At 37.4% G+C, this 16,332-nt stretch overlaps 1 protein-coding gene across 20 annotated transcripts in view; it reads left to right on the plus strand.

Moving 5' to 3' along the window:
- Positions 1-16,332, plus strand: part of NRXN3 (neurexin 3) — an 868,815-nt gene that overhangs the window by 628,557 nt on the left and 223,926 nt on the right. The window lies entirely within an intron of this gene.

Here is a 16,332-nt window from a genome sequence, read left to right on the forward strand (position 1 = left end):
TAAATTAAACCTGAGACATAAGCATTCATTTAAAAAAAAATAATAACAAAAGAAAATCATTGCTTTCTCTTTCCAATCAGTTTTGGAAAACAACATAATGAAAATTTTTCAGCTCCTTTTCCATATTGTTTTTTCAAATTACTCTGTATGGCATGCTGCTAGTTTCAGATTATTTCAGATATTTAAATAAAAACTACTAATTGTGGTTGATACTATTGCTAAAAGTTCTGTTGAATGCTTTCTGTGCAGTTTGGCCAATTTTATCCTTGAAGCTGTTCACTAGCAGTAAATATAGAAGTAGTTCAGCTTTAATTTCTCTTGTTCCTTTGTGGTGAGGATGGATTAGGAGGATTTGCCAGTCATTCATGAGGAGCAAAGGCATGCTGCTGTGCTCTTTTGGGTATGGCATTACTGATCATCATATATATAACTGACTCTACCTAACTGTTCAAATAAAGAATGTGGTCTGAGACTCATGCTGTGACATGCAATAGGAAAGTTGAAGAGGAACTTTTAAAGTGTTATTGACTTCTTGAATGTCCGCAAGACTGTTATCTCCGGTTTATGGTTCAAAGAAATAGAAGAGAGCTTACATCAGGATTATTTTGGAAAAAAAATGAAATCTGAAGTTAAAGGTGCTACTTGAAATGACAGTTAAAATGCAAGACCATTTAGGATCTCTTAGCAAATTGCATGCAAACTTTTCATGAGAGCAAGATCTTTTGTAAATGTCTAAAACCTACCACATGCTTGTGCTGTGATAATCAAAAACTTTGTCCATCTTCTTTTCTTCAAAATCTCCCATTAGGCTATTTTCGATTGTCAAGAGAAACAAGGCAGCATGGGTAAAATTTTAATAGAAATGTGGGATAAATAGATCTTAAAATCAGAGCTATGAAAACAGATTAAAGTGATAATAAAATAGACTTTGAAAACCCAACTACTTAGACCATAAAGCAAATTACAAGAGAAGGAGAAAATACTAATGTAATTTATTTTACATATATTTGGCATCTTGACTTTTTCAGGTGCAATTATATTTAATGATAATAGTAATAAAAAAAGTGACAGGGATTTGTCTGGGTTAATAAAAAATCCTGGGGACACTTCTTTTATGGGAGCCTTTTTAGATATTCCATTCACAGACTCTTTTGGATGCTATTTACTGGATGCTGACCTCCTCAGACTTCCCTGGGTGTTGTATTGGTGATAACAGATGGCAAAAGCCACCTGATGATCATTGTTTTCTAATGTGCATCACTAAACTAAAATCTAATCCAAAAGTAATAGTAATGGCTATGGTCTATCAAGATCTGATTATATTTTAAAGAGTGTAAAACTTGCTCATACTCTTCTAAGGCAACCTTTTAGTAGTTAGCCTGTTTTTTTAATATCATGTATGTTCTGGAGTGTCCATTGATCTCTTCTATTTGTAGATTTGAAGATATTTTATTTTGAAGTTGCATATTTATCTGTTTAATTTACAGCTGTTCTGTTAGAATTCATTTTTAATTATGAGTCTTTCAGATATTGTGTGAATTTATTGACTAATATGTCTGTTTTATATGACAAAAAATTACAGTCTCTGAGAAACTATTTTCTCTCCTGCCTTACAGTGAAGTATGAGGTGGCAGCCCTGCAGAAATGGATGGCATACCATCCCGATCAATGCTGCATATGAAGCATGAGGTGTTTGTGTGAACAGACTGTAGCACATGGAATGGGTGTTGCTAGAGCATTAGATTCCTCCTTATGATTTTTTTTTTTTGTTTTTCTAACAATTCATTTAAAGCACAAGTCCAAACCTACACCAGGAAATTGTCTTCCACAATGGATACTTAAACGACTGCATGTCTTGAGTTATGGGTTCAATGCTTCTGTGTGTTTATTCACATTGCACCATTACACCTTGTATTTGGTGCTTCATCACATACAAAACATAGAGATGAAATGGGGAGAGGAACAGCTGCAAGTGGTGATGGGTGTCATTCTTGCAGTAATTGTGGAGAAGGAAATCATTCATGTGTGCTGCTGGTTTAGTCTGCTTTCTCTCATTGTGTTCTGTGTGGTAAACTGCCATCAACCCTCTGGATCTTCAGAATGGTGTTGTGAGGCTCTTCCAGTTTGTGAATTCCCCACAAGAAGGAATCAGATTTGGGCAAAAACATTAATGATTTTAGAATGAGTTTTGCTTAAGTAGACCCAGGCTGGGGGGATCCATCATTTAGCACTAGACTACCACTGAAGGTTACAGAATCTGCTGTAGCCCATTCTGATTTTTAATATTCTATTGTATTTAAACAGTTAAATAATAGTTTAATAGTGTTTAAATAGGATTTAAAGCAATAAGTGTAGCAAAAATTAAGTTCTCCCTGAGTTGGAGATGGCATTGCTAAATGAAAATAAGTATAAATTGATGAAAATGAATGTGTACTTTTAATAATTTATTTTCTTTTCAGTTATACTGTGATTGGCCCAAATCTGTGGATTTTACAATTGTAAAACCAATTCTGGCTCCTCTCTATGAAGTCTGCCTTCCAAACTGCAGTGGCATGTCATCTGAGCAGACACAGAAGAAGCAGATGATGTAGAATCAGGAGAGGGATAGATGCAGGGTTGTCCTTATCATAACCAGAGAGTATATGATGAACTGAGTAACTTAAGGGCTACTCTGACATAATAAATGGAGGCAAAATACAATGGGAGTTTGTGTCTTACTTTTCTGAAACCAAAAGCTCTTTGATGCAAGATATTTCAGCCTTTTCTAGGCTGAATAGAGACTGAGCATTAACAGGCTTACATTTTTGTATCCAAAAAGTACAAAGAGCAGGGTTTCCTGAAGACTAACCTGCATTATATTGCAGGCAGTATCAGCAGAGACTATAGACCATGAAAAAAGTGAGGGATCTGCTTCAATATCCTATCTTGTGTTTTGCTTTATTTTTAGCTGTCTTTACTGATGTTACAGTTACATTTTCTCTTAGGGTGATTCATCATGTTAGACCACCTTTTTTATTCTTATATAGAACCCTAAGTTTGTTCAAGTTTATTTTTTGTGAACATAAATAATTTTATCTACCATATCTTGACTGTGTTTACATTGATGTCTATTTAGAACAGTGTTTTTACTCTTGCCTTTCCAGGATTTCAAGCAGTGTGTAAAGTCTTAGAGTTTGATACAGTTCTTGGAGAGTACCAGAAGTGGTTAAGCAGTTATCAGTTCCAAAGTGTTTAATGCCCATCATGCTTCATTTCCTTCATGAAACAGCAAAGAACTGTGTACATTTCTCCTAATTTAATTTATACAAATTACGAGCCCTTACAGATTGGTATGGAACACATGTTCAATCAAAGATGTTTTATAGTGAAGCAATCAGTGAAAAAGGTGAAATGCAACAAAGGCTGCTTTGTTGAGGCAAGAAATTATTTATAAAATTTCTAAGTGCAGTAGACATCTTGTATAGTACATTTAGCTGAGGAAGTGAACCGCTAGTGAATGAGAGTGACTAGGCTGCTTGCTGGTAAGGGGAGAGAGTTAGGATGAGCTTTCAAGCAAAAGATTATATTGTCTAAATCCTTAGAAGGTCTAAAAGAACAAACTGTGTGCAGACATTTTGTACCATGACAAATCTAGCAACCATCCTGAGGGAGTGCTCTGCAGGTCTCTTGTGATTATTAACATATAAAAACTGTCTGAATGTAGCTTTCTGCTAGGAGTAAATTCTCTGGCAGAGACTTCTGAATATACCATCTTTAATAGGTATCACCTGGGAATTAATGTATGCTTGAAGACTTGAAACCTTGACTGCTGACCTGCTAGGCAAGATGGAAAATGAGCCAAATGAAGGACTGGAAGAACTGTTTTGATTTAACGTTAGTGTGTGAAGATTTCCTCAAGTCCCTGCTTCACATAATCTTATATATATTTATAAACAATTGTTACTGTGATTTGTCAGTTCTTGAAGTTCAGACTAACTTGTTAATGGATACCTTTAACTTAAATTAGGTTGCATTCCATTTAAAGTAATTGGGATTGGCAAGAAAATCCTCATTTAAGATGTGACATATGTGTCCATATACTGCAGTACCTTAAGAAGTGTCCTACCTCCCCTTGCTACAGTGGAGCAGGTTTCTGCTGTGCTGTGTAGGCCAGATAGAGTGCTGGCACCACAATGATTGGGGTGGCAGTACTGTTCCCTGGCAGCAAGGAATAACTTGGGAGACTAACAAGCATTGAGCTATTACATGACAAATAGGTTATGAGTGTCTTACAGAGCATTTCACAAGTGTTTACGTCCTTTCTATAATTATTTGTGTTATTAAATGCAAGTTTTAACTCACATCTTCCTCTTTCCTTAGGATGATAGTCATCTTCAGTCGAGGCTGTCATCTTAATGGCATTCCATTTCTTTATGTTGCTTACAAGAATTGGAGATGGTAAAATTACCCTAAAAACTAATTTGTAAGTTAAAAGACAAACCATAATGAATTCATAAGTCAGTGACTATGCTGTCAGTGCACTGGAATTTGGAAGGAAGCACAGCTGGAACAGTTAATCAAATTGACCATATGATATTCCGTACCATAAGATAATGTGCCTGGCAAAAAAAAAAAAAAAGAAGGGAAAAGAAGGGTAAGAAGGGATGCTGATGGCTGATGGTTTATGGCCTATGTCTTTCCAAGGGAGTTATGAATGTGGAGGCCCTGCTTACCAGGAAGTGGCTCAGTATCTATCTGGGAATGGGAAGCAGTATGGTTTTGCTTCACTTAGTAAACTGTCTTTATATCCATCCACAAGTTCTCTCACTTTTGATTCTCCAATTTTCTTTTCATCCTTGTTCAGGAGGAGTAAGAGAATGAGCAGATTGGGGTTCCTCAGTTTCTAGGCAGGGTCAAGCTGTCCTACTTAGTCTTGACCTGGATAAAGGCCTCTTTTCTTGACCATTTACTTTGAAAATAGGGAATGTATTACAGACTACCATATGCAGATCATCTGCACAAAGAAATGGACTATAATGTAGCTGCTTGCCCATTATATCAGGTTTATAGAATTAAAAATCCCCATAGCAAATATATATGATTTCAGCATTGTTATAGCCTGAGAGAGGCTATATCTGAATGAGTTTCAAATCTGAGATATGCACGTCATGGGTTGTTTTGCCAGCTGGTGTAAAACTGCCAAAGAGCCTTTTTTTTTTTTTTTTTTTTTTTTTATGGAAGCATTCTATTTAAATACACAATGATCTTGTCCCAAAATGCTCTCAGTCTTTTCCTGTCCTTTCCTAAACTCTTTTGGTCTCTGAAGTCCCATGTGTTTGTGCATGCTGCATTTATCATTCCCTAGAGCACAGAAGAATTAGTAAAGGGAAACTAATTTGAAGAGAGGAAACGGACTTTCAGTTTTCAAGCCAACTTTAAAACGTGTTATTGGTACTTCTTTTTTTATTTTTAGAAGGTGATTAATAATCCATTTTTAATATATTTTAACTAGTTCATATTGTGCATAGGAATTGCCCATTTATTGCTATCTCCTAACTCTTGAGCGGGAGTCTCTGGTAGGAGCCATGAGTTGAGACTAAACCTATGAACACGGGAGAGGTTTTCACCCTGGCGTGCCTGTTCGTGGCTGGCACCCTTATCCACTGTGCCCCACCCAGCCCTCTCAGTGCCCACCCAGCCCTCTCAGTGCCCACCCAGCTCTCTCTTTTGTGCTCCATTGCCTGCCCTGTGTGCCCCAGGTGTTTGAAGGAGCGTGCGGCGCTGAATGCAGCGGTGCAGGAAATGGCACTCTGGTGTCCTGTGGCTAAAGATGATGGATTTTACATCCCTAGCTCCACTCAGGCAGCATGGGAGCTCAGTGCTTTGATACAGGGATTCATTAACTCCTCACTCAGTGACTGTTTGTGCATAGATCCTAGTATTTTTGCAGTTGTCATTGAACATTCTGAAGCTGATTGGATCATGGAAGAAAGAGTTGGTAGGGCAATGTTGGCATGAATAGTAAAATTGCTGATTAGACCATAAATTAGCCTGATTAGAGTCACCAATCTGAAAATAATTTGGGGAGTTTGGCTCTCAAATCTGTTGAATTCAGTGGGATAACAGAGGGTGAAGTTTAGAATTAGAGGACATGGAGGACGTTCAGTGGGAAGTTACATTTTGGTAACTTTCTGAAACCTATCTTAAAGATAAGGGCAACTAAATACTATAACTTAAAAGATAGAGCTTTGCTGAGTCACAGAAGCATCTACTAAGATCATAGTGGTTTGGTATAGTGGACACCATTTTTTCAGAATACACATATGCCAGTTTTATACATCTGGCAGTCAGACCCTAGTATTTCAGTCTAAGTGCAGAAATAAAAAAATAATGGTTTCTAATTCGAAGCAAATGGGATAGCTCACAAGAAAGATTAATCTCTAAATATGCAGCCTCTGTTTAAAATACATTCTGGAGCTTGAAACGTTGTTATTTTGTCCAGGTTTGTCTTAGGATTCATTGTGGTTCTGTGAATTGCTATTAGATGTTAAACAATCAAATCTCTCAGTACCTCACAGCATCTATCCAAACATCCTGTATGGCAATAAATATTATGCTAATGCTTGTTCTTGTACACTGTACAAACAAATACTGTGGTTTGCTTGATATTAATTTTACTCTCCCTTTTGACTGTAGTGTTTAGGTAGAATATGTCATCCAGGGCTATGTAATATATCATAATTTCAATAAAACCTGAGATGAATTGCCTTTCCTTTTTTGCAGTACCTTCTCTTAGGATTTCAGAACTAATAATTGTCACACAAATTTTGTCACACAGTCTTGTCAGTGAGTGAATAAACAAAGAAATATTAGATTAGGGATACTTTTTTTGATGCTGAGAAAATTTCAATTCTGTTTCTTAGTATTTTTTTTAATACTAAATACATAGGAATTGAGGTAATGTGAAGTTTTTTTCTGGCTGAGCCAAAGAAATAAGATCATCTCCAGTGAAGTTCTTGGCTTGAAATAACCAAGACTCAAATAAGACAAGTGTGAGGTTTTCAGTATTCATTCCAAAAGAGACTAAAATCTTTCATTTTTGTAGATTGTAACAATTGGCAATACAGATTTTTGCCTTTTATAAGAAGCTTGAAATGTACAAGCTTGTTCAGACCAACCCATCTTCTGTATGCTTGGATAAATTGCACTAATAGGTTCTAAAATAAATCTGTTTGCAATTAAAGCCTTTATCACCTTCTCTATGGTTGCATCAAAAAAGTAAAATAAAATTCTTGATCTCCATGTTAATGGATAGCAGCAGGGTACAATAATAATTCACCACACATTTAGACATACTGAGTACTACTCAAAAGCAATTAAACAAGGGCAATTGTCAGTATAATTTACCCAAGCTTGGTATCTCATGTAACCTTCTCATCAAAGGTTAACAACTGTTTCATACTACATCAGCTACAGCAAAATGAATTGTTTCTCTATTAAGCCTCTAGGAAGAACATCCTAAACAGGACATATTATTGAATCTTATAAGGAAAAAAAATGTGAACTTGATCTAATCCAGGCAATATTACACATTGTTTGCTGTAAGATTTGAATTTTATAGGGTTTCAAAACTCAATGCAGGGAAAAGATAACTTGATCATTGATATGCAGCTGACTGAGTTGAAAATCATCTGTTGTAAAGAACATGAAAGACTAGTCCTGCACAGTTTTATATAGCAAATTAAGGGCAATTTTGCCTTTTCCTATTCTATCAGGACACTGTAGAATCAATTCTGTGGAGAAAATGCACTGGAATTTGGCTAAAACTAGCATTCAAATTCTTGTGAGTTTCTCTCACCATAAGTTTCAAGAAACAAGTGTTTCTTGAAAACAGTCCCTATTCAGTCCCTGTTGTTCTAACAGTTATAATAATGCCTAAAACATACTTTTGCATGTAATTTTAGAACAGCCGTATAAACACAATACATCACCACATCTCTTGAAAAGGTAGTTTAAACATACTTATGAAATGAGAAAATTGAGGCTTTAGAGGTTAAATGATGTAACAGATCTGTTGCCTCAGAACTGTCGCTGGCTGGCTCTGAATGTGCATCTTTTCTTAAATCAGAGTTCTTCAAAGTGCTCCCTTCTCCCACCTAAGAGGTTCAGTCCCAACAGCTGGGGGAAGGTAGTGCCCTGGGAAAGCTGCTGCTGCCCACACATCTGAGAACTGATTTTACAGCGCCAGGTGTAAAATGCTGTGTGGTGCATTTGTCCTTGCTTGTTTTTCCTCTCCAAGTGTGCATGCAGCCTGAGCTTGCTTAGCTGGTGTGTTGTTGGTATCAAGGCAGAAGTGGTGTTATTTGTGCTAATAAGCCTCTCCCATTAGTTAACCTTTCAGTACATAAAGCATGATTGAACTGAAGGATTCCTGCTGGTCTGAAAGGCTTTTATGTTAAATACATGATACAGGCATTTTCTTCTTCCACCTCCTTATGTAAAAGTGGGATGGAGAGACTGTAAAGACTTCAACAGTCTGAAAGCAAGTTGAAGTAAAGCTTATGTAGTGTGAATATTCTCTTAAATATCTTGGCATAGCTTTTTTTTCTGCTACATTTAAATTCCTGGTGCTTTGTTTAAACAATTTCTCGCCTACAGAAAAAGACTACCTTGTATAACTGATAGAATTTGGGACAGTGCAAAGCATCAGCTGAGCATATTTTTACCCATACCTGATTGATAATCAAGTATATTACTAGCTTTGACTGTCCAAATTTACTTTCAGTGCACACAGGCCTTGTTTTAGCTTATTCTTTATTCTTGTCAATTACTGATGTTAAGAGTGCAATTTCTGGAAGGTGGGTAATAGCATTCATTAAGTATGAAAAAAGAAAAGTATCTTATACCGACTCAGGCTTCCTTTTCTATCTTATCATGTCTCTTTTACTGTATTATTTTTAGAAAATCTCATCTGAAATACAGTACCATGTACAGGATTTCAGGTTTTGGATCGTTTAACTCTTTTAGTATGATACTGCTCAGCCTTAAAGAGATGGTGGAATTAATCGGTTCTATAGAGAACTATGTTCATATTTCTAATATGCTATTTAAACTAACAATAGAAATAGATCCACTAACTTTTCAGGTCTTTGGGTGCATTGTTAAACAATTCTTACAAATATTCTTGCTATCAGTAGGTTGTCCTTTCATAGATGTATGTTGTATCCTAAATATATTGAGAGAGACTATGCCCTCAGTGAACAGTGATATTTTGCTTAATACAGACTTACAGGACGTCAGGATTTGCATTCTATCATGAGCTGGGCAACATTAATGTGCCAGAAGATATTTAAACTATTGGACCAGGAGACTGCCAAGGAGAGAAGTAGGGTGTGATTTTCCCTTTGGGTGTGATTTTCTGTGTGGTGCTTTACTAATGTACAGAAGCCTGTGTATATGTTTATACTGCAGCATCCATCATTCCTGAGACCACTGCTGAGACTTGCTTTTTTTATCCTTACAGTTTTGGGAAGGTTTGACAAGAGGAATTTAGTCCATTGTTCTGTTGCACTGAAAGGATTTTCCTACGATGTGTTAAAATCAAACTGTACTAATTCTGTCCAGTTGTGAGACTAGAGAATTTTCTTTTTGTATCAATTATTTGAAGAACTTGTAAGTCTTTTCATGTACAGATCTTCTCTGGTATTTTTAATGCAAAAAATTTACTTCTTACTGTCGTGCACCATATTCTTGTCTTCTCTCATCTGTTTCTGTGAAGGGAAGGAGGTTGGCTTTTCTCATTTATATTTCTTTAAAACATAACTTTTGGGAGCCCAATTAACTAGTCCTCCCACAATTGTTGCTGTTAACTACCTTTAATTTTTTTCAAAGGAGATTAACTCAATTTTGACTGGAATCTGTAGATAAAAACGCATATAGTTCCAACTATTTTACATGTTAGAAAATTGTTTTGCTTGAAACAGACTTAAAAATCTTCATTAATTTTTATTCTGATCAAAGTTTTTCCTATGTTCCCTTTCTGATGGGAAAAATCTGTTTGGTTCTGGGGCTTTACATATAATGAGGTTTCTGGGTATGCATATTGATTTAGGGACACACAACAGGGAAAGGGTTATCTAGGTTATCAAGTTCAGTCCTCTACCCTCATAGCTGTGCCATTGCATCCTCTTTTCTGGCTGTATCAGATCTACCTCATCCCTTCTGGTTTTCTGGTTTTGTTGTTTCTATTGAAATGCTGTTCTGAAAGCAATGTTTTTCCTAAGATTTTAACCTATTTTAATGTCTATATGTATTCATACAGTATTGTATGAATACTGAATGAGTACATGTATATATTCATTCAGTCTAACCCTCATTTGTTTTGTGCCGATGTTTCCCTCAAGCTCCTCTCTGTTTGTTGATGTTTACCTGTCAGTGGCATTCACAGAGGATTGCATTGCCTGTGCTTTGTGTCAGCAGCTCCCCACCAAACCCCCCTGGCTCTTCTGGGCTATCTCTGTATGATAAGGGGTCACAATGAAGATATCCCAGGACTAAAGCAAATTCAAACAAGGCAGTCCACAAGCTGCAGCTCCAGGCAGGTTTCACTGCTTTTGCACCTGAGTGTTCAGCTGTGTTTGGGAGGATTTATTTGTGCAGCTGCAGCCCCAAATACGCATCACTACTTTCTTGTAGGCCCAAATTGGGTCCTTGCAAGCCATCCAGGGTGTCTTTGGCTCTGAGCTTGGTTGGCTGTGTAGACACAGCTGGGTGCATCTGCACACGGATGTCATCCAACCACATCTGTTCCAAAATTCTTTTACAGCAGTGGTAGGATCATTTTAAAGGATGTGTTCTCAACCAAAACCTTTCAGTTCCCTCCCAGTGTGGTGGCATTCATCATAACATCATTGCTTATTACATGTAATTATTTTCCTAGAACTTATTTTTCCAGCTTTCAGTGACAGCTGGTATTAAATGATAATGGTGGGTTAGAAGGCAGAGGGGCTGTTCTCTGGTTTCCTGTTGTCAGTCTAGGAAAAAAAGTATTTTGACACATTAGATGGCATGTTGACTCAGTTTATAAAACCTTTATCAGAGAGATCATCATGTGATATGTAGTCAGCAGCCTTGCAATGATTCCCAAGATGGCTATTAATGGGCTTGTGAACTTGTGAATAGAGAGTGGTAAATCTGGCCTTTGAGATAATTGAAAAGACATCACTTGTAATGTGAGCTGTGGCACTGAAGGATGATTGCTGCTCTTTGGAGACAGAGGTAATATGTTTTTGCATGCAATTTTAAAGCAAGGCACCCAATATTGATTTACTTCGGCCTTGTCTTAAGATTCCTTGATCAAGTTGCACAATGTATTTCCTGCTTGCCCTCCTCCTATCCCCCTCCTCTCAGAAGAGCTCTTTGTTAGCAAGCGTATTTATTTCCTTAATGAAAAATTTAGATTACAAAACTGGGTGTGAAAAGAGGCTAGGAAAATAAGAGATTTATAAAGGCATAGGGAAGGAGTATTTTGTCTTTAAAAATGCAAAAATAGGCAAAACTAGGAACGTGAGCTGCTTTGCCCACCTCATTTGGGTATTGCATAGTGCTTTCAGTATTGTTCTGTGCATAACACCTGCCCTTACTCTGACATCATCACACACGGGATGATAATCCAGTAGATTTCTCAATATTGCTACTATGAAATGTACATGGTGCCTGATTCTTGTTTCTTCTTTGAATTTCATTTTCAATGAAAGTGGGAAATTGTAATTTTAAACAACTTTTAAATCTATCAAGGTTGGGGAAAACTTTTTTTTTTTTTTGCCATAGAGGAATTGTGAGTATAAAATCCCTTCCTGAGCATTCATAGGATTCACAGAATCATCAATTATCCTGAGCTGGAGGGGATGCACAAGGATCATCATTTTCCTCTCCTGGCCCTGCACAGGACAACCCTAAGAATAATGCCATGTGCCTGAGAGCATTATGAAGTGCAGTATTTGGTTCATGATGCATCTTCCCCAGTGCTTGCTGAAAGAAATTCCAGATTTGGAGCTACGCATGAAGGTGGTGCTTGACAGTCACTGGATAGTTTCTGGTTCTCTGTACATGAAAGAAGAAAATTAGCTAGCTTTATTACAGGAGCTTTTTTGTTTTCCCATTTGCACTTCTGTGTCAAAAGCCACCCTTTTCCTGGGAGAATGAGATTCACTGCCTCTTTCCCAGAACTGCTGATGCAGTAAGTGGTTTTGGGGTTTGGGAGTCACCCATATCACCTGGGCAAGGCAAAGTCCAGAGAATACATTTGAGCTGGTTAAAGAGCTCAAAGCTTTAGCTGCTGAATATTGTTCAGTATTTTTTAAGAAGTCATTAAAAATTAATCTCAATGTGTTTTTTTTTTTTACTCAAGTACAAGTAGAACCATTCTTTTGTGCTTCTTGCCTATTGGAGTAGGTAATAAGTTCCTGAAACCAGGCAAATATGGGGCAGACTGAGTTCATCTGCAGGGCTGTGCTCTCTGGTGAGATTGTTGCATTGTGTCTTTTGTCAGGTGTGAGGAGTACAAAGGAGAAAGTTGCTCTTGTCACTTGCTTAAAATGAGAACAAAAAAAATTACTTCCTCTGTAATTTGGGACTTTTGGTTTGTCTTGCCTGGACTAAAGAGCCTGTGGTCCTCATCACTACCAAACTGCACTATCTCAGGTCTATAACTTATGTACAGAGATGACAGGGACACCTAAAAATTATAGCATAAGTGGGCAGATATCTTCAAAAGTAAATTCATCTGCTTCAGATTTGGTGTATCCACAGATGTGAATGCGCCTTGTTTAAATACTACTGGGAGGAACAAGAGAGGCTGTTTTGCACCCATCTGAATTATTACATCACATATGTAAAACCATGTATTGGGTGTAAATGTGGGCAAGGTGGAAGCTGCAAGGTGGCTTCTGTGGGTTGAGACCAAGGTATGCCCCATGCCAGATTCATTTGGCTTAGAATGGACCCATTGCAGCTGAGCCCATCAGCCAAGCAGGTGTCACCTGTGGAAGCACATTCAGCAAAGGGAGATAAACATCAGAGGTAGCACCAAGGTGAGAGGAGGAGGAAGGTGCTCCATGACACAGCAGATTATCTGCTTTATCCTGTGGAAGAGCCTATGCTGGAGCAGGTAGATATTAAAAAAAAATAAATGGCCTTTGGAGAGTCTACTCTGGAGTAGAGCAAAAGTGTAAGGAAGAAGCAGCAGGAGAGAGAACTGCTGTGTACTGACAGGAACCCACCCCATCCATGTTTGTTGCCTCACTAAGGGGACTGTGTGTAGCCTGAGGTAATTACAAAGGCAGGGGACTGGAATCTGCAGTGAAAGAGTCAAGTAGAGCCTGGGAAAGGGGGTGGAGAGGTGTTTTCCTTCTGTTTTAATTTGGTCTTTTTGTTTCCTGCTATTCCAACCAGTAAATAAATAAATATACATTAACTAGTAGTAAATTAATTTCCCTCAGCTGCATCTGTTTTGTCCCCAGGAGTAATTGGAAAGTGATTTCCCTGTGTTTATCTTAAACCATGAGCCTTCTTGTTCCTATTCTTCGGCAGAAGGGAGGACAAACTAGGAAGGAAAGTGAGCAAGCAGCTGGGTTGAGAGCTTGGCTGCCAGCAGGTCTAAGCCACTGCCACCACAAAGCATCAGGGGGGCAGTTTAGAGCAAATGGGAGACCAAAATTCCTTCCATTCTTTTGTTGGTAAACCTGAATCTGCTCCATATGGAACGGCTCCATTTGACCCTAAAGAGTGCTTTGAATGTAAAAAGTCATGATAGGGGAAGGTGTCTGCCTAAAGAGAGTAAATTTAGGCTTCAGGGTGCCATCACTGCATCTCATGCTGTCCAGGTTTGTGCTGCTTATGATTTGTGCCTCCTGCCTGCCTTCCCATGTCAGAGCTGTTAGCAGAGTATGGATGGTGTGCTTGGAAATGTGTTATAAGTACTGACTCATAGATTATAAAAATTTTGGAAGAAGCCATGGAATTTAACTACAGTCATTTAGAAGTTGAAAAGAAAATAGAACCCTCACAGGATTTGGAATTAATTTTCAAAGTATAAAAGGACTACTGCTTGAAGGTAAGAGGGTGCTTTATTGTGCTAATATAAACAACTCTCTTGTCTTTTTTGAAAGTGCTTTGATTATTTTTGATAGAAACAGACTATTCTTTTGAGAATTTTCACTGAGCTCGGTATTAGATCTGAAGGTTTGTAATGATGGTGTCTTACTAAAAACCCTGGTAGTTTTGTTGAATTTCCCTGTTACTTATGTCCTCTCTGACTGATAGAAGTATCTAAACTTGTAAAGGCCAACATGAAGAAGCAGATCCTTTTAGCCTGTGTGTGTGCCAACTTATTGTCAGTTTCTGCCCCCACATTTGGAGTGCTGGGGAATTCCTTCAGGCTTTGGAAGCTTGTTGAAGGGTTGCCAAACTGAGGCAAAGTATGATTCAGTACAGATGAAGGGAGTATATTCTTCAAAATATGGCAGTGAGGCAACAGTGGTCCATTTAGAAGGATGAAATGGACATTTCTCCAAGATCCACTAAGAACTTGCAAGTTAATGTCTAAAATGGTGCAGGGCTTCCTGAAACTTTATGTGAAGAAGAGGGACAAAGGTCAACAGGAAAGTATTTGCAAGCAATAATTTATTCCAAGTGGAAGGTAAGATAAAAAGAGATATAAGATTAGTACAATGGTGGGGTGTCTTCTGTAAAATTTCTGTAGCCTTTTCCCTTGGAAAATGTTCTGTCTGCACTGAACAATCAAGCAGAGGAATTACCTGAGCATGAGTTTTCTCCTGAGGATAAAAGCTGAACTTTAAGACATTAAGTATTACTAAAGTTTATTCTCCAGATCTCTGATGCAAAAAGGAATAGAAAATTTTCTGAAGCAAAATGCATAATAATGTACATTCAGTAAAGTTTGTTTTTTTAGGTAGGTTTAAGTTATTTTTAATGACCTTAGAGGGGAGGAATATGAAGTCATTTTGTCAGTTCATGATAATTTTGTATACTGATTTATTGTGAAGTGGCAGTATGTGGTATTATATAAGAAACTTGTAATCATTCAAGTTAGAAGTTAAAACTGATCTATGATGATGCAAACCATAACACAAGAAAAGCATACTTAAGTTTTGAAAAATGGCAATGGAAAAATACCCTGCATCTAGCAGTAATGAAGAATCCCAGAGAAGGAAAAGACCAAGGTAATCATAATTTGCTCTGAAAATAGATTCCCTGTTGCATTTCCTAAGTCTTTTTCCCTTACTCTACAGTTAACCAGTGATGATGATTTTAGCACTTGGTATAAGTGATGATTTCACAACTGAGTAGGCTTTCATCTTTAACGTGGCAATAAAATCTTAATATAAATTGTTGAAAAGGCATGTTTCTATTAACATTTCTTAATTAAAAATTTTTCTTCAATGATAGATTTATTTTGCAAGGGAAATAAATTTTGTGTATGTGAAGACAATTAATAGAAACTCTGCTCTCATTTTCTGAAGATAATTTTCCCAGCTGATATTCTGATATCTTTCAACATTATCTATGAGTATTCAAAATTACCGTTGCAAACTCCTGGTAGTTCTTTATGACATAGGATGTGTATATTATTTCACTGATATATTTACTTTAAAACAGCTGTTGCTGTGATTTTTCTTTATGAAAATGCACACCTAGATTAAAATCTTCTGTGTCTCATGGTTCAGTGCTTCATTACCAGCAACACTCAGTGACTCAGATGCAAGGCCAGAGTCCACTGCAGTGCAGTGGTCAGGAAGGTTCTGGAGGTGGGAAGTAGTTTTGTCTTCTGTCTTTCATCAGTTTGAATTTCTCCTTAGAAGTCTTTTGTCTGAAGATGTGTTTCATGTTTTCCTCCTTTGCTTGTGGGGTCTAATCATATAACCAGAGTGATACAGTTGCTAAGAGATGTCATCAGCCCTAAAAACCTATCATGGGCTTATAAATACTTATGGATATGGGGAAAAGGAATAGTGGACCAACTGATTAATAATTGATAGCCTTCATTAATGGCTTCAGCTTTTCTAATTAACCTTCTGTTTCATCTGAAACATGTCTACATTTTCAGGTCAAGCATGCAGGGTGGGCTACACTGAACTGTCAAAATGAAATATGAAGTGATGGGCTGGGAACCCCAGAACAGGTTACACACGGTACTGGGAGACTGAGACAAGTTCTGTTTAAAATTCACTGTTATACTCCAACTTCATTACATACATTTCTATTATAACTGCTTTTTGGATCAGTTCACCTGTAATGTTACAGCAGGTGGGTAAATGATAGAAAGGAGAATAT

The sequence above is a fragment of the Agelaius phoeniceus genome, chromosome 6 (assembly GCF_051311805.1).
Source record: "Agelaius phoeniceus isolate bAgePho1 chromosome 6, bAgePho1.hap1, whole genome shotgun sequence".
NCBI classification, from domain to species: Eukaryota; Metazoa; Chordata; class Aves; order Passeriformes; family Icteridae; genus Agelaius; species Agelaius phoeniceus.